This window comes from Lactuca virosa, chromosome 2 (genome assembly GCF_052849685.1).
Source record: "Lactuca virosa cultivar CGN04683 chromosome 2, Lactuca_virosa_CGN04683_v6, whole genome shotgun sequence".
Taxonomy (NCBI): domain Eukaryota; kingdom Viridiplantae; phylum Streptophyta; class Magnoliopsida; order Asterales; family Asteraceae; genus Lactuca; species Lactuca virosa.
Window position 1 is genome coordinate 202,891,282 of NC_136427.1, and position 22,436 is coordinate 202,913,717.

Here is a 22,436-nt window from a genome sequence, read left to right on the forward strand (position 1 = left end):
GTTTCATTGCAAGGAAAAGTTTTTTCCGCATTTTATAAATAAATAAAATTTTGTTTTGTTTTATTTTATATCTCCTTGCAATGGCATTTATGGAAAATTAATGTTTGTATGGTTCTAGCAATAATGGAAATATGAATTTGATTCTTTTGTGGTAGTGTCTAAATTTACCAAATAAGGAAAGATTCTCATCATCCAAGTTTTCAATTGGACCGAAACTTGGAATCATGCAAGTTGTATTGTATGATGAATGAGAATTTTCATCTTTGAAAAATTAAGACTAATTCCTTGTTCACATTGTTGGATAAGGTGTCTAAGTCCATAACTATATATGAGATGTACTTGACCCAACCCGGCATGGTCCATTTGGGTTGCACTTCACCCGAACAATTTATATGGATAACCTTTTGAGAATAGTATAAGTTATGATTTATTAATATATTATAAGTTCTAATATATTAATATGAAATCATATTATTTAATTAGTATTGATCTAGAATTAATTTAGAATTAATTTGGTGATAAAAAGGTGAATAATTAAATATGGACTCTTGTATTTATATAGTGCGAGCTATTGCTTATTTAGAATGGGCTAGGCTTGCATGGAAAGTCCATGGATAGTCCATGGAGCTTTAACCCATGGATCTCATGGAAATGAAAGGTCATGGGTATTAGGGTTTACATGAATATAACCCTAATCTACCACACTATATAAAGGAGTCCTTGGCACTTGAAATGGAACTAGTGAGTGTGTGAGCAAAGGTGGCTGATTTCTACAAGTGTTCATACTCTCTCTAAAGGTTTCCAAAGTTTGTGGTGATTTGTGACTTCCATTTGAGGCATCCACATTATTGGTGCTAGGCTCTCAAACTCCAAGCAATCAACCACTACTAAAGGTATGTAATTCTACTAGTGTTTTATGATTCAGGTACCCCATAACATGCTAGTTAGGAAGCAAACCGTGGAAAATTGTTATTTGCATGTATCTTAGAGAAAACATAGATCCAAGGTTTCTAGGGTTGCATGTACACCAAAGGAGTGTTAGAATGCTCAAAACCCTTCAGCGGTTTTGAGCATTCGTACACCATAGGTATCAGAGCGTAGGCTTGTTTTCTTGATACTTGATGCAAACTTGTTTTTCCAAAACCAAAATCTGCCCAGACTGGAAAACTCGACGAGTTCTGGCCAAAAACTCGCCGAGTTCATGAGTTAATACATGAACTCGACGAGTTCCTTATAGAAATCGACGAGTTTGTCTCCCAGATTGCAGTTTTTCGAGTTTTTCTACTGGAAATGGACTAGAAACATTACCCTAAACTGTTTTGGTATTATAAAACTTGTTTTAGATGGTGTAATGGTTATGCTAATCCATTTTCAATGGCTATTATCAAAATTTCAAGTTTTGTATGGTTTATTTATGATTCTTGAAATTGTTGATATGGATATTCATACACTTATGAGTTTAGAAGATCATAGGAATTATGTGCAAATAGTGTGTTAGTTTAATTCTTGATCTTGATGTGTTTTTAATGGAATCCATAATTTGTCCTCAAGTTATGGATTACCGAAAGTCATTTTTTTAAAGACCATTAAATGAACACATAGGTTACATAAAATGAAAAGCCTCTCATTTTAATAAACCATTAACTCATAAGTTATTAAAGTTGAAATTTTTTGAAAGTTACAAAACTTGCCCTCAAGTTTTGGAACATGTAAAGTCACCTTAAAAACTTTAGTTCCAAACCCTTTAATTTTAAAAGTTAAAATTCAACCCTTATACTTTATAATATTATAAGTCAATAGTATATGTATATATATATATATATATATATATATATATATATATATATATATATATATATATATATATATATATATATATATATAAGAACAAGTCGTTTTACCGTTAGTAGGCCTCATTCACGAAGCCGGTCTAGAAGGGGGTATAAGGTTGTTGCCTATAAAATGACAGCTTAATGGGTGTCCACTCTCACCCACCGCTTCCTTGACTGGTGGAGGGTCGTTAGCCGAATGGGTAGGACAATGACTTTAATCCTCATTAAAAGTATGATGAAGTAAAGTAACTAAATGTTTTATAAATTCCCAATCTTAGTTACTTTAGGAAAATGTGAATAAGGTGCTAACCCATGAAATTACACTTTGCACTTTGCTTAAGTCGTTAGTGGAGCGTGTGTGGTTAACCGGCACACTAACCTCGACTTAACAAGGTAGGCAAAGGGTGGCTTAAGGTTTATCATAGATCGGTGGAGCATGTGTGGCTAACCGGCACATCGGTTGAGTGATAAACATTAAGAGTACCAAGTAATTTGCATGGTTACTTCACACCTTGTTTTGTGATCCTCGGCATCCCAGTCACAAAACTTGAAGGGAACACTCGAGATTGAAAAATGCCATTGAAAAGTTCAATGAATCTCAAAGAATCTAGGAGTTTCAAAACCAATTAAAACCTAATAATTTATTTCGTTTTTCATGGTGGAAATTGGTGAATCGTCATTCACCTACCTTCAAATATTTTTTAGCTTGGATTACGGTATCCCTCTTCTAATTTATAAAATATTGTGTTGGGTCCTAGGCTTAATATTACATTTGGGTGTCTTATTAAGGATTATCTTTATATCTAATCTAAACTTGTCTTTCTTCTTTTACAGATGTCTTCCAACAATGCTGCTTCTGGCTCAAACCCTACCGACTCCTTCTCTCTCATGAACCTTTATGGGAGAGTCATATTCGATGGTTCCAACTTTAGGGATTGGATCCGGAACATCAGGATGGTCACTCGTTACGAGGACAAGGAATATGTCCTCGACAAGGAGCTTAAGGAACTTGATGAGTCATCTGCTACTCCAGAGGAGATCCCTGAATTCCGAGCACATGAGAGAGATGCTACTAAGGTGGCATGTATCATGTTGGCCTCAATGACAGCGAAGCTCCAAAAGTCCTATGAGGACTATTACCCTTTTGAGATGCACCAGGACTTGATGGACCACTACCATTAGAGTGCTCGTCAAGAGCAGTATGAAATCATCTACTCCATGATAACAACCCGGATAAAGGATGGTGAACCCATCACAGGCCACATGCAGAAAATGCAAAGTTATGTGGACCGTTTGCTGAAACTGAATGTGAACTTCCCCGAGGAGTTGGCAATTGACATCATTTTGTACTCCTTACCTTCGTGTTATGATCAATTCCGAATGACATACCACATAAACAAGGAGGAAGTTACACTCAGCAAACTTCAAGGACTCTTGAAGACCGCCAAAAGTGGTCTTAAGGGTAAATCGGTTGTTACCACTCCTACTCCTACTGCGGCCCCTATCTTGGCAATCGGGCAAGGCAAAGGAAAGAAGAGGAAGAGACCTTCGAAGGGTACCAAGGGAAAGTCCCTTGATGGCTCCTCTTCAAGTGGAACCAATAAAGGTTTTGTCACTCCTTCTGCCAACCCTAAAGAGGCTGAATGCTTCTACTGCCATGAAAAGTAGCACTGGAAGTGAAACTGCCTGAAGTACCTGCAAGATGTTAAGGATGGGAAAGTGAAACCCAACCATGCAGGTATTTACACTATATTGGCTAATAACTCACCCTATTCTAATTCCTGGGTCCTTGATACAGGTTGTGGTATTCACATATGTTCTGATTTGCAGGGACTAAGAAGAAGTGAGAATGTGGAGCATGGGAAGATAAACTTGATCATGGGGAATAGGAAAGTTACACTTGTCACCAAGATTGGAGTTTATTCTTTGTTTCTAAGTAGTGGGTTAACATTAGATTTGAATAAATGTTGTTACTCGTCTGAAATGGCGAGAAATATTATTTCCTTTCATGGTTTGTACAAACAAGGTTTTACCTTTTCGTTTGATAACGAATGTGGTGGTATTAATGCTTTCTTTAATAATGTTCTTTATTTTAAAGCATTACCTTGTGATGGTGTGTATGAAACTGTGTCGGTTATAGATGACCTAGGAAATAATGTGTTCTGTATCGATTCTTCCACTGACTTGGATAAAGCATCATTATGGCATTGTCGTCTTAGACATGTAAGCAAGAAACGCATAGGCCAACTCCAAAAGGATGGAGTCTTGGAGTCATTTGACCTATAGTCAGATGATAGTTGTGAATCTTGTTTTCTTGGGAAAATGACAAAGTCACCCTTCACTGGTACTTGTGCTAGGGGTGAGGGTTTGTTGGACCTCATACATACTGATGTGTGTGGACCTTTCAAAACCGCCACAAGGGATGCTAACCACTTCTATGTGACTTTTACTAATGATTATAGTATATATGGATATGTCTACTTAATCAAGCATAAGTCAGAAACCTTTGAAAAGTTCAAGGAGTTTAAACAGGAAGTGGAGAATCAGTTGGGCAGGAACATTAAGATGCTTCGATCCGATCGAGGTGGTGAGTATCTTAGTACAGAGTTCCTTGACTATCTTAAGGAATGTGGGACTGTCTCACAATTGACACCTCCTAGGACACTACATCTTAATGGTGTGGCTGAGAGGCGCAATCGGACCTTGTTGGACATGGTTCGTTCCATGATGAGTCGAGCTTCGCTACCAATCTCATTTTGGGGGTATGCCTTAGATACTGCCACCCATATCCTTAATCTAGTCCCTACAAAGAAGGTTGCCAAAACACCTCACGAGATGTGGACTGGAAAAGTTCCCAATCTAGATCACATCAAGATTTGGGGTTGCGAGGCTTTCGTGAGGCGCGAGACTCACTATAAGCTCAAACCTCGAAGTGAGAGGTGTATTTTCATCGGCTACCCACAGAAATCCTTTGGTTACCTTTTCTACATACCCAATGATAATGTGGTCTTTGTAGCAAGAAGAGGAGTCTTGAGAGAGAGAGAGAGAGAGAGAGAGAGAGAGAGAGAGAGAGAGAGAGAGAGTTTATAAGCCAAGGAAACAGTGGGAGGAAAATTGACCTTGAAGAAATTCAAGAGTCAAATGGTGAAGGAACCTCAAACCCTAGCAATCAACCTCAGGAGGAAACTCATGTTGATCCGACAGACGAGTCTGTACCTCTGAGGCGTTCCACGAGAGTTAGGAATGCACCTGAGCATTACTATGGCTTCCATATTACTACGGAAGGTGATACACTTATCAGTGATAACACATTGATAAGTCTAGATGAACCTAATAGCTACTCGGAATCCATGGCAGGCCCTGAGGCTGCTAAATGGAAAGAGGCTATGGACAGCGAGATACAGTCCATGTATGACAATCAAGTTTGGAACTTGGTTGACAATGTACCAAGTCGCAAGACCGTCGGGTGCAAATGGATCTTCAAGAAGAAGACTGACATGGATGGTAATGTACACACTTATAAGGCACGAATGGTTGCAAAGGGCTTTTCTCAAACTCTGGGAGTTGATTATGATGAGACCTTTTCACTAGTAGCAAAGATTAAGTATATTATGGTTATGTTAGACATTGCTGCATTTCATGACTATGAAATATGGCAAATGGATGTCAAAACCGCTTTCCTTAATGGGAAGTTCGCTGAAGATGTTTACATGAGTCAGCCAGAGGGTTTTGTCAGCGCAGAGTACCCTAATAGAGTGTGTAAGCTAGAGAAATCCATCTATGGATTGAAACAAATACCTCGTAGATGGAATCTTTGTTTCGATGAGAAAGTCCAAGAGTTTGGCTTTTCGAGGAGCGAAGATGAATCTTGTTTATATGTCAAGGCTAGTGGGAGTATAGTTAGCTTTTTGGTATTGTATGTGGATGACATACTACTCATAGGAAATGACATCCCAACTCTGCAGGAAGTGAAATCCTGGCTTGGGAAGTGTTTCACTATGAAGGACCTTGGAGAAGCTGCCTATATCCTAGGGATAAGGATTTTAAGAGACAGGAGTAAAAGACTAATTGGACTTAGTCAAAGCACCTATATGGACAAAGTGTTGAAAAGGTTCAACCTGCAGAATTCCAAGAAAGGCGACTTAACGATCCCGCATAATGCCAAACTGATCAAGGCTTAGAGCCCGAGTACAGAGGATGAGATAGCTGAGATGAGTCGATTTCCATATACTTCCGCTGTTGGCTCGATCATGTATGCTATGACTTGTACTCGTCCTGATGTGGCTTTTGCATTGAGCATGGTCAGTAGATATCAGGGGAACCCTGGCAAGGCACACTGGATTGCGGTAAAAAAATATTCTCAAGTACCTGCGGAGGACTAAGGATTGGGTCCTTACACTCGGTGGGAGTGATGACTTGAGAGTAGTAGGGTATAATGATGTTAGCTTCCAAACTGATAGGGATAATTTCCGCTCTCATTCGGGCTGGGTCTTTACCTTAAACGGAGGAGCAATTACTTGGAAAAGTTCCAAAGTAGGAAACAGTGGCTGATTCAACTTGCGAATCAGAGTACATAGCAGCAAGGGAGGCAGCAAAGGAGGCTATATGGCTAAAGAGCTTCATTGGAGACCTTGGAGTTGTACCAGCTATAAAGGATCCTATGGAAATTTTCTGTGACAGCAATAGTGCGGTTGCCTTAGCCAAGGAACCGAGAGATCATGGCAGATCCAGACACATTGACAGAAAATACCACTTCAGAAGACACAAGATAGAAGAAGGACTCCTCGTAGCAAAGAGGATATTATCAGAGGAGAACCCAGCAGATCCCCTCACGAAGTGACTGGCTAGGGTTAGGCATTTGCAGCATGCGAGGCACATCGGGCTAAAGGACGATATTAGTTTCACAGATTAGATAGTTTTGAAATGTGTAAAGTGTAATTGACATTTGATGATGAATAAAAGTTTTTGTTTATTTATGAGTAAAGTGTTGCTATCTTTTGTCAATCGTTTACTATCATTTCATTTTGCATGTTTTGACTTCCAGAATAATTATGTTATGGTATTTCATATTATTCAAATTCTCCACAGTCGGTCATATGTTGGAAGTAGATATGAATCAAGATTGTCATGAAGTTGGTTGTAGATTTCTAAGATGTTGGACATAGCAAAGAGTTGCTACAACACTCATTAGTGCTCATAAGTTCTGTGTATTGGATTCAACCCACGCTCACTTGTATCACTTCATGGAATTTATCTCGAGTGATCGTGAGACTGTAATATCATATAAATCTTCAAACCTAGATATATGAGTTGTTGCCTATGAGTTGGTTATGCATTGATTGTATGAAAACGCATCAGTAACTTGATGTCATAAAACGTACCTTTATGTATAATTCAGCAAATAGTAGGACAAGCATATTAGTCAAAGTTTATCTGTTCCTTCTTGGATTAAAAGCGATATATGGGCCCCTCGATGATTTAGTTTTGGCCTATGTACCGGGCCCGATCAGAACTAAATTGATGTGTTCAATTAAGTTCTATGACAAACAAATCGGAAATCGGGAAACAAATAGTTGGACAATAAGTACGACATTGTTCCATGTATTTGTCCGGCTGATATCTAGAACAGAGGATTATATGATCACTTATCTAAAATGGCGCTTCATAGTTCAACAAAGTTTTAAGAGTTACGATTGTCGGTCGGTTCCTGAAATCATGCTTGCAATTATAGTTATTAGACTTATCCAAGTGGGAGACTGTTGGATAAGGTGTCTAAGTCCATAACTATATATGAGATGTACTTGACCCGACCTGGCATGGTCCATTTGGGTTGCACTTCATCTGAACAATTTATATGGATAACCTTTTGAGAATAGTATAAGTTATGATTTATTAATATATTATAAGTTCTATATATTAATATGAAATCATATTATTTAATTAGTATTGATCTAGAATTAATTTAGAATTAATTTGGTGATAAAAAAGGTGACTAATTAAATATGGACTCCTGTATTTATATAGTGCGAGTTATTGCTTATTTAGAATGGGCTAGGCTTGCATGGAAAGTCCATGGATAGTCCATGGAGCTTTAACCCATGGATCTCATGGAAATGAAAGTTCATGGGTATTAGGGTTTACATGAATGTAACCCTAATCCACCACACAATATAAAGGAGTCCTTGGCACTTGAAATGGAACTAGTGAGTGTGTGAGCTAAGGTGGCTGATTTCTACAAGTGTCATACTCTCTCTAAAGGTTTCCAATGTTTGTGGTGATTTGTGACTTCCATTTGATGCATCCACATTATTGGTGCTAGGCTCTCAAACTCCAAGCAATCAACCACTACTAAAGGTATGTAATTCTACTAGTGTTTTAGGATTCAAGTACCCCATAACATGCTAGTTAGGAAGCAAACCTTGGAAAATTGTTATTTGCATGTATCTTAGAGAAAACATAGATCCACGGTTTCTAGGGTTGTATGTACAACATAGGAGTGTTAAAATGCTCAAAACCCTTCACACATGTATATGTGAGTCAAGTGAAGTAGAAAGGGATCGGGTACACTTGGTTGTGCGCTGGTCAGGTCCACCACGAAGATCGATAAGGCTATTCGTCATGATTTACTAAAAGTTAGTAAATATGGTTACACTTACAAGTTTAAGTGTAATTCTAAAACATTAGAGAAGTTTCAGTGTATGGCAGAACGAATGAGAAGAATCAAATTAGGCAGAAAGATAAACGTTTCTCGGATCTAAAAAGATGGGAGAGTACTTTAGTATCATGTTTTATGATCATCTTAATGATTATTAAACCATATCACAATTCATCCTCTAAGGACATCTTAGTGCATTCTTATGGCTAAGAAGAGGAGTCATGAATTGTTGAAGTGGTTAAATCAAGAAGATGAGTCATACTTCGTTCCAAAACAATTCTTAGAGTCATACTCCAAGATTGTAACTTGAGTGACATATCTTATAGAAGGTTTATAACACTTGTCAAATGTAAGAGTAAAATGTTTTCTACTCTTGTACATTTGAAATTGGTAAGTTGTGATGTTTTGGATAAAACAAAGACCAACTAAGGCCAATTGTGTGAAGTGTTTGTCTTGATAAGAATCCGCACTATCTCTTGAATATTTTTTTGTCAAGGAATGGTTCTTGGCAAGAGAGTCTTATATGTCATGAGGACAGTGGGAGTCTAAAAGATCCTGAAAGAGGTTCAAGAACTAATCAAGAATAAAATGGAGTTTATCACTGGTGCACGACTTGAGGTTTGTAACCTATCGTGTTGACATATTTCTATTTATGTGCCCATTCCAGTTAGAGTTGACTATGCATCTGAGTTCTACATGTTCTCAGTTGTTTGCATAAATACTTGGAAGCAATGGTAGGCCCTTGTGCTGCCAGGTGGCAAGAATTTAAGATTGCACAAGTTCAGTCCATGTGAGTTTGGATTTGTTACTAACCTTGTCTTGTGATTATGGTTTTGACTAATTCACATGGATAGTAACACATACACCATAGAAATCTAAGTGTCATAAGGTTTCTCTCCGATTCATGAAAATGATGGTGAGGAAACGCTTTCACTGAGTAGATTTTAAGTAGTTAGCAATTGTGATATTTGCATTCTCAAAGTCGTTAGTGGAGCGTGTGTGGGTAACCGACACGCTAACATGGACTTGTGAGAAATGGAAAAGGTCTAAACAATTGAGACTATGATTATGACATCCCTTTTCATAGTTCTACAATTGTTTAGACACACATATGAGATATCTAAGGAAAGGTGTATGATTTTGATAAAGTTTTATCAAAACATCTCGTATCAGAAAACTGAACTTTGGTAAGAAAGTCAATAAAGTATTGATTTCTAGAAGTCCAGCTGATTTCTGAGTACATGTCAAAGCTAGTGGGAGCATAAGTGTTATGCTAATAATTATCATGTTAGTGGGAGCATGATAATTATGATAAGTATTGCAAGTTAGCAATATTAATTATAGAAAACAAAAGTTTCAATTGGGAAAACTTGTTTTTCTATAATTAAGGGAGAGGAAATTATACTTCATTTCAATTCTAAAAGCTTAGATTGAGATTTTAATCATCTTTAGTCAAGGATATATATATATATATATATATATATATATATATATATATATATATATATATATATATATATATATATATATATATATATATATATATATATATGAATTTTATGTTGGAATGGTTCAACATAAGGAAATTGTATATATATTGTGTTCTCAAAATTCGATTATGATTACGGCATCCCTCTTCATAGTCGAATTATGAAAACATGGCAAATAAAAAAATATTGTAGCAAAAGACTGATCTAGGATCATGTGTTTATGTGAGACATCATGAATCGTGTCCCATATGCTTCAGATATAGAATCGATTACATGTGCTATAATATTTATCCTTTCTAAATTTTCCAAATGCTTACGACATTAAGAGGGGAAAAGGTCTGGAATTGGATATGACTAAAATTGATTAAGCAATTGCCGAGGACAATCGAAGGTTTACCAAAGATTGGTTGCTCAGGGACAGTTGGAAGTATGGTGTAGTTTTTTTTTTGGAAAGGACCATATTGACATATTCTGAAAAGAGGCAACTCTTGTTCAGAAGTGATAGTCAAAATGGAAATGTGGAAATGTCTCCATAGGTGGAAGTTATTCAATCTGTGTAAGATTAGAAAACTTAATGCAAGAAGGATGTTCAAAGCAATGTACTTTGAATATGAGACTTCGTTTCCATGGAATTGATCTCCATTGGAATACTCTGTAATGTCTGTTGACAAGTCTTTGTGACTTTGTGCATAATCATTACAAGAGGATCAGTGCATATAAGTTTAGAATCTAATAGATTTCGGTAAATGGCAGGAATTTGGAATTCTTACATTTACGGTAAGGTTTTGGGATTGTGAAATGAGAATCATTGGAATTATATTCAATTGATCTATTCCACAAGGTAAGGATCATAGACAAACATAGTGTGCATACTTGGTGTATGGCGTAACTATTGTTTGGACAAACATAGTGTGCATGCTTGGAGCATGGCATGACTATTGTTTCAGATTCAAGTATAAAGTTGATTATTTGAAACATTATACAATGAATAATGAGTACTCAATATGGTGTTTAAATAAAAGGTGTTTTATTTACTCTCAAAGGTGCTTGGGGCCATATAGGATTAGTATTATTCTTGTGTTTCACTTTGCATGTTTTGACTTCCCGGATAACTAGGTTATTCAAATTCTCCATGGTCAGTCATATGTTGGAAGTATATATGAATCAAGACTGTCATGAAGTTGGCTTATAGATGTCTAAGGTGTTGGACATAGCAAGAGTTGCGACAACATTCACGAGTGCTCCTGGAATGAGATTCGAGTATTGGATTAAACCCACGCTCATTTGAACCACTTCATGAATTTTATCACGAGTGATCATGAGACGATAATATCTTATATTCTTCAAACCTAGAGATATGATTTCTGTGAGTTGGTTATACATTGATTGCACGAAAACGCTTCAGTAACTTGATGTTATAAAACGTGCATTTGTGTATGATTCAACAAATGGTTAGTACAAACATATGATTCAAAGTTTATCCATTCCTTTTACCCTTGGAGGGATAAAAGCGATATATGTGGGCCCCTCGATGATTTAGTGATGACAACCCTAAGTGCTTGGCCAAGCCTGGACTGATTTGATTTGTTCAATTAGTCAGTCGTCATAAATCGGAAATCGGGAAACAACAAATGGACAGAGAGAATGATTATAATCCATGTCTCAATCCATATGATATCTAGAATGGAGGAATATATGATCCCTTATCTAATGGACAAGTCATTTGACTAGGTCAAAGTTCAGCAGCGGCTTTAAGAGCTACGATTGCTAGTCGGGATCTTGGAGTCATATGCAATAATAGTTTTAGACTTATCCAAGTGGGAGACTGTTGGATTAGATGTCTAAGCCCATAACTATTATTGGTATGTAATCGACCCGAGAGTAGCATGGTCCATTTGGGTTGCACTTCACCGGAACAATTTATATGGATAGTCTTTTGAGAATAGTATGTTTATGATTTATATTAATATATTATAAGTTCTAATATATTAATATGGAATCATATTATTTAATTAGTATTGATCAAGAATTAATTTAGAATTAATTTAGTGATAAAAAAGGAACTAATTAAACATAGACTCTTATATATATAGCATGGGCCAAGTTCATTTAGGTTGGGCTAAGCTTGCATGGATAGTCCATGGAGTTTTTAACCCATGGATCTTATGGAAATGAAAGGTCATGGGTATTAGGGTTTACATGAATGTAACCCTAATCCTCCATACTATATAAAGATGTCTTTGGCACATGAAATGGCACTAGTGTGTGAGGATACAAGAGTGGGCCGATTTCTAGTGTGCATTCTATTCTCTCAAGTTTTCCAAGGTGTTTTGGTGATTTGTGATTCCACTTGAGGCTTCCACACTATTGGGGCTAAGCTCTTAAAGACCAAGACTTCAAGCTCCATCAAAAGGTATGTCATCTAACTAGGCTTTTGTAGTATACTTGCTCCATATTATGCTAGTTAGGATGAAACCTTGGAATATTGAATATTTGCATGTATAATAGAGAAAACATAGATCCAAGGTTTATAGGGTTGCATGTACACCATAGGAGTGTTAGAATGCTCAAAACCCATCATACATAACCTCAGAAGGTTTCACATAGTACAAGTTCCCTGGTTCTATCCCGGTCCTCCTTAACTCGAGTACGAATCCTCTACTTTCAGTAGTACGGGCCCATACTACCTTCCACATCTATTCGTACTTTCCTCAAGGTTTTCCTTGACTTTACCAAGTCCCTCCTACTGCTACTGCTCTCTGTACTAATCTCATCCTAGGCTTACCCTAGGGTAACTCTCTGACCTCCTCTCCGCCATCAGCTGCATAAGGAATTCCTGCCACCCTTATCTAACTAGCTTGCGAATACCATTACATATCACTAAGACCAGATAATTCTTCGAATGAGAGGTCCTACCCTACAACGGTTGGACTCAAACAAGAGCTGCACAATAGGGCTAGACCTAACCTTCTGAAATTATTTAGTCCTCGCAATATGTAACTTAGCGTATTTATTTACTAGTTAGCTAAAGAAAACTAGAACTTCTAAAAGTACAAAGCAAACAACATTCGAGCATTGAGTAACCATACCAAGCATATCCTATTCAAGACATTATTTTACTGACTAGTCAGTTCTAGCATGTAACTCAATAAGCACATATAGCAGGCGCATAAGGCATCTTCCTAGATCCTTAGACCTAATCAAGCATGCAGTTATCATATACAGACAATAGGCATATAAGGCATCATTACCAGATCCTTAGCCCTAATCCAGCATGCAGTTCTCATATACAGACAATAGGCATATATAAGACATCATTCCTAGATCCTTAGCCCTAATCTAGCATGCAGTTCTCATAAGCATATCATATGGTAACGTAACATGTATGGGTATCTTGGGGAAAACTTACTTGAGCTCGGCCGGTCGCACGCATCACACACCTTGTTCTTTCTCAAAACTTCTGCCAAAAATTTCATTTTTAATTAAATATCTTATAAAATTGTTTACTGAAAACATCATCGAATCACATCAAATCACATCAAATCATAAAACCATAGTCATATGTCTCAACCATATCATCAACATAGTAAAAATGTCAGAGTACAATCCCATGGATCTCAAAATGCGAAAATCATATGTGTGCGATGCGCTGCTACCGTGCCGGCTCCTTCCCCTTCGCTGAAGAGGTACCTGAAACAAAACTGAAAACTGTAAGCACGAAGCTTAGTGAGTTCCCCCATCATACCACATACCATAAAACATACATACTACCTATCCCTCAGTATCTTTCAACCGGTATCTAACTGTCATAATCGGAAGTTGGACTTCCCTTCGGTATCCTTCAACCGGTAGCCGGGAGCTAACCTCCCCTTCGGTATCTTTCAACAGGTAACCGGGGACTATTTCACCCCCTACCACTACCACATAATAACATAACACGAACATACTGCTAGGCATGCGTGGGTTCTGACGACCCCTTCGGTATCTGTCAACCGGTAACCGGGTCTAATTCCCCCTACTACCACTATCACATAACATCATATCATGCTAATCACATAAAACATATCAGGTAGTAGAAAACCTAGATAATTATCAAAAATACAATCATCTATCAACAAACTCCTACTAGTGGGTCGACATTATGGCCGTAGACCCACTCTTACTGGAAGGTAACTCACATTAATGTCGTAAAGTGTCTGAACTGTCCTTGCTGCCGGAATCAACCATCTCAGATCCTACACATAACAATCTTCCTTAATTACCATTTCCTGGTCAAATTAGGTCACAGTCAAAGTCAAGGTCAACACCTTGGTCAAAGTCAACTCTAGGTCAAAGTCAACATCCAGTTGACTCAACTCGCCGAGTTGGCCCCACAAATCGTCGATTTCCGTAATCATGAAAATGCCAAGACCTCGACCCTACTCGCCGAGCCTTACAAGGGCTTGCCGATTTCTATTTTAAACAAATTCGGGACCTTCTACAACTGACTCGCCGAGTTCATCTTCATCCGAGTTAAGGTGTTTAGTCCTTGACTCGCCGAGTTCATCCTTGAACTCGTCGAGTTCATCTTCATATGGTTGGGATATTGCCTTGAACTCGTCGAGTTCATCCTTGAACTTGTCGAGTACGTTGATCTTCAGGTCCATAATGAATCCAACTGGCTGAGTCTTCTTCCAACTCAACACACTACTCGATATCAGAAGGGGTTTTGGGGAAAAATACGACCTGACTCGCCGAGTCACATAAGTGACTCCCTGAGTCCCTCTATGTCCAAAACTATTCAGTCAATTTCAGACGGTTTTAATGCATCCAAAACATAGATCTGACCTCCTAGGGTCCATATTACACGTAAAGCTACGAACTTGACGTTCATGCATGGGGTTTTTTGCTCAAAAGGCTAAAAAATGAGGTTTATATGATGCATGGGACTCCCATGGCCTTAAAGTTGGCACCTTTATGCCATGGGAACCCTCAATGGTTCCAGATCTGAAGTCATACCCCTTTAGAACCACAAAATCCCGAAAATGGCTCTACTAAAACTTAGAAAAGGTAGAAACTTGTCCTAACTAGAGATCTAACAGATAAATGGTCAAGGTTGAAGCTTTTTATCTTAAATGAGCTGGAAATGAATCAAAATCTCTAGATCTACTTGCTTCTTTTGGAACCACCAAGCTTCCACTTCTTTCTTCAAGCTTCAAACAACCACAAACACACAAAAATGGCTCAGGAACACTCCAAATGATTTAGGGTTTCGAGTTAGGGATTTTCTGGGCTGTGAGAGACGATGGAGGCTGAAGTGGGACAAGATAATTTGTTTAAATAGGGTGCAAACCCTAAATATTAGGGTTTCATCCAGGCAGTCCTACTCGTCGAGTCGGGCTCCCGACTCGTTGAGTAGGTTACTTAAAACTCGCGTCCATAATCCAGTCTACTCTACGAGTTGGGCCTCCAACTCGTCGAATCACAGTGTAAAACATGCAATTACTTATATTTAAAATACATACCGGAACCGGGTGTTATAAAGTAAGTTATGTGTTGATGAGGGTGAGGATAACAACACTGTAGATGATGATGATCCACCCATGCATTCAAGTTTTAATGAGTTGATACACTGGAAAAAAACAAAAACCAATTCTTGGAATGACATTTATGGATCCAGCCCAAGGTAAATCAATGTTGTGTAACTATACATTGGCTAATGGATATCAATTTTTTTTGAAAAAAATGATAGGAAAAGACTTTTGGTTAGGTGCAGTAAGGGTGCTTGCACATTTAGTCTATGGGCTTCTTGGATGAGTGATGAATAGAGTTTCCAAATCAAGTCACTAAAAGTTGATCATAATTTTGCCAGGAACTTCAAGTTAGGTTCACTAGTGACATATGCATGGATTGGGAGTCATTATACTAGAGAAATTGTACAGAGTCGGAAATTGAGTGTAAGGAAGCTTAGGGTAAAGGTAATGATAAAATTTGGTATCCAAGTTATTATGGGCCAATGCAGGAGAACAAAGAAGTATGCACTAAAACTTATTGAAGGTAGTCTTGTTGAACATTATGGTAGGCTATGGTCATGAGATTCTGAGGACTAATCCAGGGCCAACTGTAAAATTAGATGTGGAGACTGGCCCAGATGGAAAGAAGTATTTCAACAAGTTCTATGTTTGTTTTCAAGGAGTCAAACAAGGTTGGATGGAAGGATGTAGAAGGATAACAGGTCTTGATGGTTGTTTTTTCAAAGGTGCTTGTAAGGGGGAATTGCTTTGTGCAGTTGGGAGGGATGCAAATTACAAGATATATCCTATTGCTTGGGCTGTGGTATGTGTGGAGAACAAGCAGAATTAGAAGTGGTTTTTGGAACTTCTCATTGAGGATCTACACTTGAATTTAGGAAATGGATTCAGTTTAATGTCAGACCAACATAAGGTTAGTTTATTACATTGTAATTTAAGTATACTTAATTTACACTATTTGATTTAAATCTTCTTCTTTTTACAGGGTTTGATAGATGTTGTTAAGGAGTTGTTGCCATATGTAGAGCACAGGCAGTGTGCTAGACATATTTTCCAAAATTTACAGAAGAGATTTAGTGGGGCCATATACCATACATTGTTTTGGAGAGCATCAAAAGCTACAATTGAGAATGCTTTTAAAGTTGTGATGAAGGAAATTGAGGCATTGAACCCAGATGCCCATCAATATCTCATGGACAATGAACCAAGAACCTGGTGTAGAGCTTTCTTTCAACTTAGAAGGTGTTGTGATGCAGTTGAAATGGATTCTCTGAAAGTTTTAATGTTGTGATAGTATATGCCAGGAAGAAGCCCATAATCACAATGTTTGAGGAAATAAGATTGTACATGATGGGCAGATTGTACAACATGAGGTTGAATGGACAACAATGGGGAAATCATATTTGTCCAGAGATAAGGGATAAGGTGAATTTGCTTAAGAAGGTCTAGAGGCATTATCAGGTACTGCCTAATGGATTAAACCAGTTTGAGGTTAGCGGAGCAGCAGATGCATATCAAGTGGACTTAGAAAGGAAAACATGATCCTGTAGGTTGTGGCAATTGAATGGATATGGATGTGCTCATTCTGTAGCAAGCATATCATATCTTAATAGGGATGTAGAAGCCTATGTGGACAACATGTATAACACAACAAGCTTTAGGAAGGCATACAATTACAGAATTGCCCCTATGAATGGGAGTAACATGTGGCCACATACCAACTATGATCCATCATTGCCTCCTATTAGTAGAAGGATGCCTGGTAGGCCAGCTACTAGTAGGAAGAAATCCACTACAGAGAATAAAGGAAAACACAAGGTTTCTATGGCAGGAAAGAAGACCAAATGCAGTATATGTAAGGAGATAGATCACAACAAGGCTACTTGTCCACAAAGAAGACCCAAGATGTAAATGAGAGGAAAAACAAGAAACAAAAACTTTGTCTAAGAAAAAAAGCAGGCCAGGTAAAACTATTTTCTATTTAAAGTTATTTACATGTGATTATCCACTTACATAATTATTTCCTCTAATGTAGGCTAGTACAAGTGAACCTGAACAACATGATGAGATTGAATTGACTCCAGTTCAGGTGGATACTAATCAAAATGATTTCCAGGCTACTCCTAATGATTCTGAATCTAATAGTTCAGGGGGTTATGGTCAGTATATGCAAGTGACTCCTCCTAGAAGTTATAAAGCTGAAGAATTTGTTGGTGAGGATGTTGAGGTTGAAAATGCTGAAGGTGGTCAGGGTCAAGCTAATGGTGTGGTTGAAGATGGTCAGGGTCAAGCTAATGGTGTGGTTGATGATGGTCAGGATCAAGCTAATGGTGTGGTTGAAGATGGTCAGGGTCAAGCTAATGGTGTGTTTGAAGATGGTCAGGGTATAGTTAATGTTCTGGTTGAGGAAGCCTTTAAGGTTCCTAATGTGCAAGTACAGCAGGTTAGACCAATTTCAGATATTTTGAAGAGTATAAGGAGAATAAAGTTAGAGAGAATATTGAAGATCAAATTAGAAAAGTCAGTTGGTGGTGTTCATGATCTAGGAAATTCCAAGGGAAAAGCTCTTATAATTGATTAGGGTAGGGTGTTATGGTTTGTGTATTTCACTTTGTGTTTGTGTAATATGGATTTAATGTAAGTCTATTAGGATGATGGTAATTTTGACTTTGTGTTTGTGTTTGGGTAATATAGTAATTTTTGGCAACTATGATAGTATGTTGCCATTTTAAGTTAATTGAAGAATGTTGTCTTTTAATGTGTTTAGCTATAAGAAAATTGATGACTGTTTATATATTCTACATGGAATAGTTTTGAATTATGTGCATGAATGTCAATGTGGTATATGGTAGCAGATATATTACTTTAATGGGTTGAAAGGTCCCATTTACCCAATTATAAAACATCGACTATGTATGCAAATGGTCCCGATACAATTGGTACTTTCATATGGACCACTGCAACCAATATACTTATATTAATATAGGAAAATGAAATCATACATGCATGTTTCCTTTGAATAACATAAAAATTCCATTAACATGAACAATTCCATTCCACTATCCACATGAACATTTCCATTCCATTTATATGTCGTTGGGACTTTACATTAAGGATAATTACCAATTGTCAAAGGGATTTTACAAAAGATACAAGATGCAACACATTACCACTTTAGGCTGACTTTACAAAAGATACAAAAAACCTTCACATCCCAATACATACACCTTACACTAACAGCTAAACCAAAAGCTTCACATCCCAACATTAATTAGCTAACTTAAAAACAAAACAAACATACCCAACAACTAGAACAACTACCAACAGCTTGTACATACGTATGCTCTTCTTGGAATCACACATCCCTTTCTCCATGGTTGCCACTAGACTCTTCTCCTTACTCAGGAGAAACTCCAACTCAGTATTCCTAGTCATCAAGTTTTTTATGACACCAAGATCCTCTTTGGAATCCAACTGCTGCATCATGGAATAGATGAGGTTTTTGTAGTAACCATCTTCCAGTGCGACATCTTTCCATTCATAGTAATCACATTTCCTCGGTCTTTTCTGTATCAAACTCACATGAATACAACATCAAAACGTAATCACTAATCAACAAATGCAATTTAAGAAACCACGAAATAAAAAATGATTAACACTACAACACCATTTAAACAATCGCGATCGTACATGTACTTTCAGACACGAAATAACGACAACAAACCAAGATAATCAAAATTATTTTTAGGGTTTTTTTCGTAATGTAATGGGTTTTTGATAGTGAAACCCTAAAAAATCTTGAATTAACAAATCAAGCTAGATCGAAGCTTACCAAGCTGTTGTTGCAGTACCAAAAACGCCTGTCGGGGTTAGTGAGCTTCCGACATGTTCGCTCCTTAGCTGGAACATCGCTGTCACAGTTGTTAACATCGTCTTTAACAAACACACGAGCAACTTGGAGGCGATTTCTTGCATTGGATGAGCTCGTGGACACTGTGTTTAAGAATCAAACAATCTGATTATGTAAAGGAGGGTGCTTGCTTCTACTTTTCACGAACGGGTAAGAAAGAAATGAATGAGGTCCAAATCGGGGTTTTAATTAATAACGTAATTGGGAAGATAACACGTCAGGTGCCACGTTGGAAGTCCAGGTAAGGGGTTTTTGACACATCACTTAGCCACGTAAGAAGGAAACCGGGAAACCATTTAAAATCAGGGAAAATGACTTAATTGACAGGTAAAACCCGAATTTAGTGACTTAATTGACCAAAAAAAACTTTAGTGACCAAATTGGCCAAATGGCAAAAGTTTGATGTGCTACAGTGTCATTTTTCCTATATTTTTTGGTGTGAAAATAACCGTTTCCCCAATGTTCATCAACCAGCTGTTGTTTGCACCGGATCATTTTAGGACATGGTATTAAACAAATTTGTAGAGAAGTAGGATAACTCTGACAGGATCAGGCCCAAGAACCTGATGCATCGATGGTTGCATGTGGACCAGAAGGATCAGACCTGGCGAGGTAGGCATGCGGTTTCATAACAAGATGCTGTAAAAAAAACATGAATGATAAAATGTGATCCATGCTCCTACAACCGATGAGGGGCGTCGAGCAGCCCATCAACTTGTTGTTGCCACGACGACATCTATTGTTGTCGTAGTTTTTATCTGTTGCTTGGTGGCAGAACATAGATCCGGTCATAAGGCTAATTCGCACGGGGGAGAGGGGGGGGGGGGGAGGGAATTAGCGGCGACATTGTTTTTTTTATTTGTGGTCGTTGCGACGGTCTTTTCCCCGGTTTGGATTGTTATTTCCAGCATGAAGAATCGTGGGCGAGGAGGAATTTTCCATGTAACTTCCTAAAGCCGATGAGCAAGGATGAGACATATCTTGATCTTCCATGATGAACATTAATTGAGTCTCCAAGAAGATGGGGAGAGGAGATCCATATCATGTGATGTTTTCCACCGAATCAAATTTGTTTGATAATCCATTGATTGTGTAGATAAGTAAATGTTTCTCCGGTATAGTAGATTTTGGGTCAAGATTTGCGAGGAGTTCCTCCAAAGCTTTGATTTTGGTGTAGTGGATGGTAACAAAGAGGTCACCCATGATAATATTTTGGAGATCACTATCTGCATATTTTTTGTGTCTTTTGTTATCTAGACATAGCTCTTCTTTTGCTTTCCTGTTTCTTCTTTTCAACGGAAATAACGTTTGTTTTGCTTTTTATAATGTCAAAGATATACTTGGTCAATAAACTTTTAAAGATAATGTTAAACCGTTTATTTTATAAGTTTATATACAAATAATTAATCCGATTAACATCTAAAAAATCCACTTTCAAAGTTGAGTTTTTATTTTAAAAAATCAAGTTATTTATTTAATTACAAACATATATTTTATTTCTAATTTTAATATTAGTTTTAAAAATAAAATTTAGTTAAACACCATATAAAAGCTATGTATAGTTTCCTTCACCCATCTATGGCAATAAAAATCATTGTTATCTTGTTATCTTTTTTAGTATATAATAATTCCTCATATATGATATTAATTAAGATAAAATCACATGTAGCACCGTCCATCTTTTGCGCTTTTTGGACACAAACTTTGACCTTATTCTTCATGGGTCCAGTCTTGTCTTCTTGTTTTTTTTTTCTTTTTTTTTTTTTTAAGTTGGCTATAGGCAGACCGGCACGTGCCGGTTGATTCCACCCCGACAGAGTTTGGGATCACAATTTTGATAAGGTTATCTTCCTCTCAATTCCCATTGGTATAACGTATACCCATCCACGTGTCTCGGTGTCTGTATCCATCCAGATCCTCTTACATTGGTTTTATGTCCACATCAACATTATTTTCTTGGGAGTTTTTAAAAGATATATAGATTAGAAGTATCCATCCAGATCCTCAATCAGTTGTAACTTATTTAAAAAGTAATAAAATAATATAAATAAAATTAGTTGTTGTTATAAATAAATTGATAGAAAAAACTGTTGTTATAAATAAACTGATATAAAAAACCTTCTTACTGTGGAGATCTCTTGAATGTGCTTAGGTATCATGAAATGGTTGTGAGTTAAAATCTGTTATTGTCAAAAAAGGTGCACCATATGAGCATTATGATGGGTTTGAAGTAAGACATATTGTCGATATTACGTTATATTATAGATATTTATATATTATGATAATTGAGTTATAAGGGAATATAATTATATAATTACGAAATCATATATATATATATATATATATATATATATATATATATATAGCGGTGTTGATCGGGTAATTATTTCGGGTTTCGGGTAATTGGGGTTGGGTAATTCGGGTTTTTCATGTTAGAAAAAATACCCTTTACCCTACCCAAACTAAATTCGGGTAATTCGGGTTTGGGTAATTCGGGTATCGGGTCGGGTTTGGGTAATTCGGGTATTACCCGAAATATATAATTTTTTTTTTTGAATTTCACCTGAAAATAAATTTAATGAAATAAATACGTCGTGCTTTATTAGTCTTGTTTATATAAACAAACAAGACATAAACGAAATTACTCAAGTTTTGAACATTGAGATTTTTTAGTTAATAATACTTGAGATATTAAGTAATTTTTTAACAACTTAATCTAATCTAATAAGATGTTAAAAAAACAAATACTTAAAGATCTTAATTTAAAAGTTTAAAATGTTTAAGATAATTGTAGCCATAAGTTTTGTCATGTTCTGAAGTTTCGTCAAGATAATGAGTTTGTTAGTTGCAATAAAAACCAAGGTTGCAGAAAACGCTCGACAGTGGACCGGGGTCAAGGGATTAATCGGCTAGGCGGGGATTAATCGGGGGATTAATCGGGGACCATTAATTATTAAAAACATTTTTTAAAATTTAATAAGTTTAACATTAATCCTAAGAATATAACATTATAACATTCAAGAATTTTGAATGAGTTCT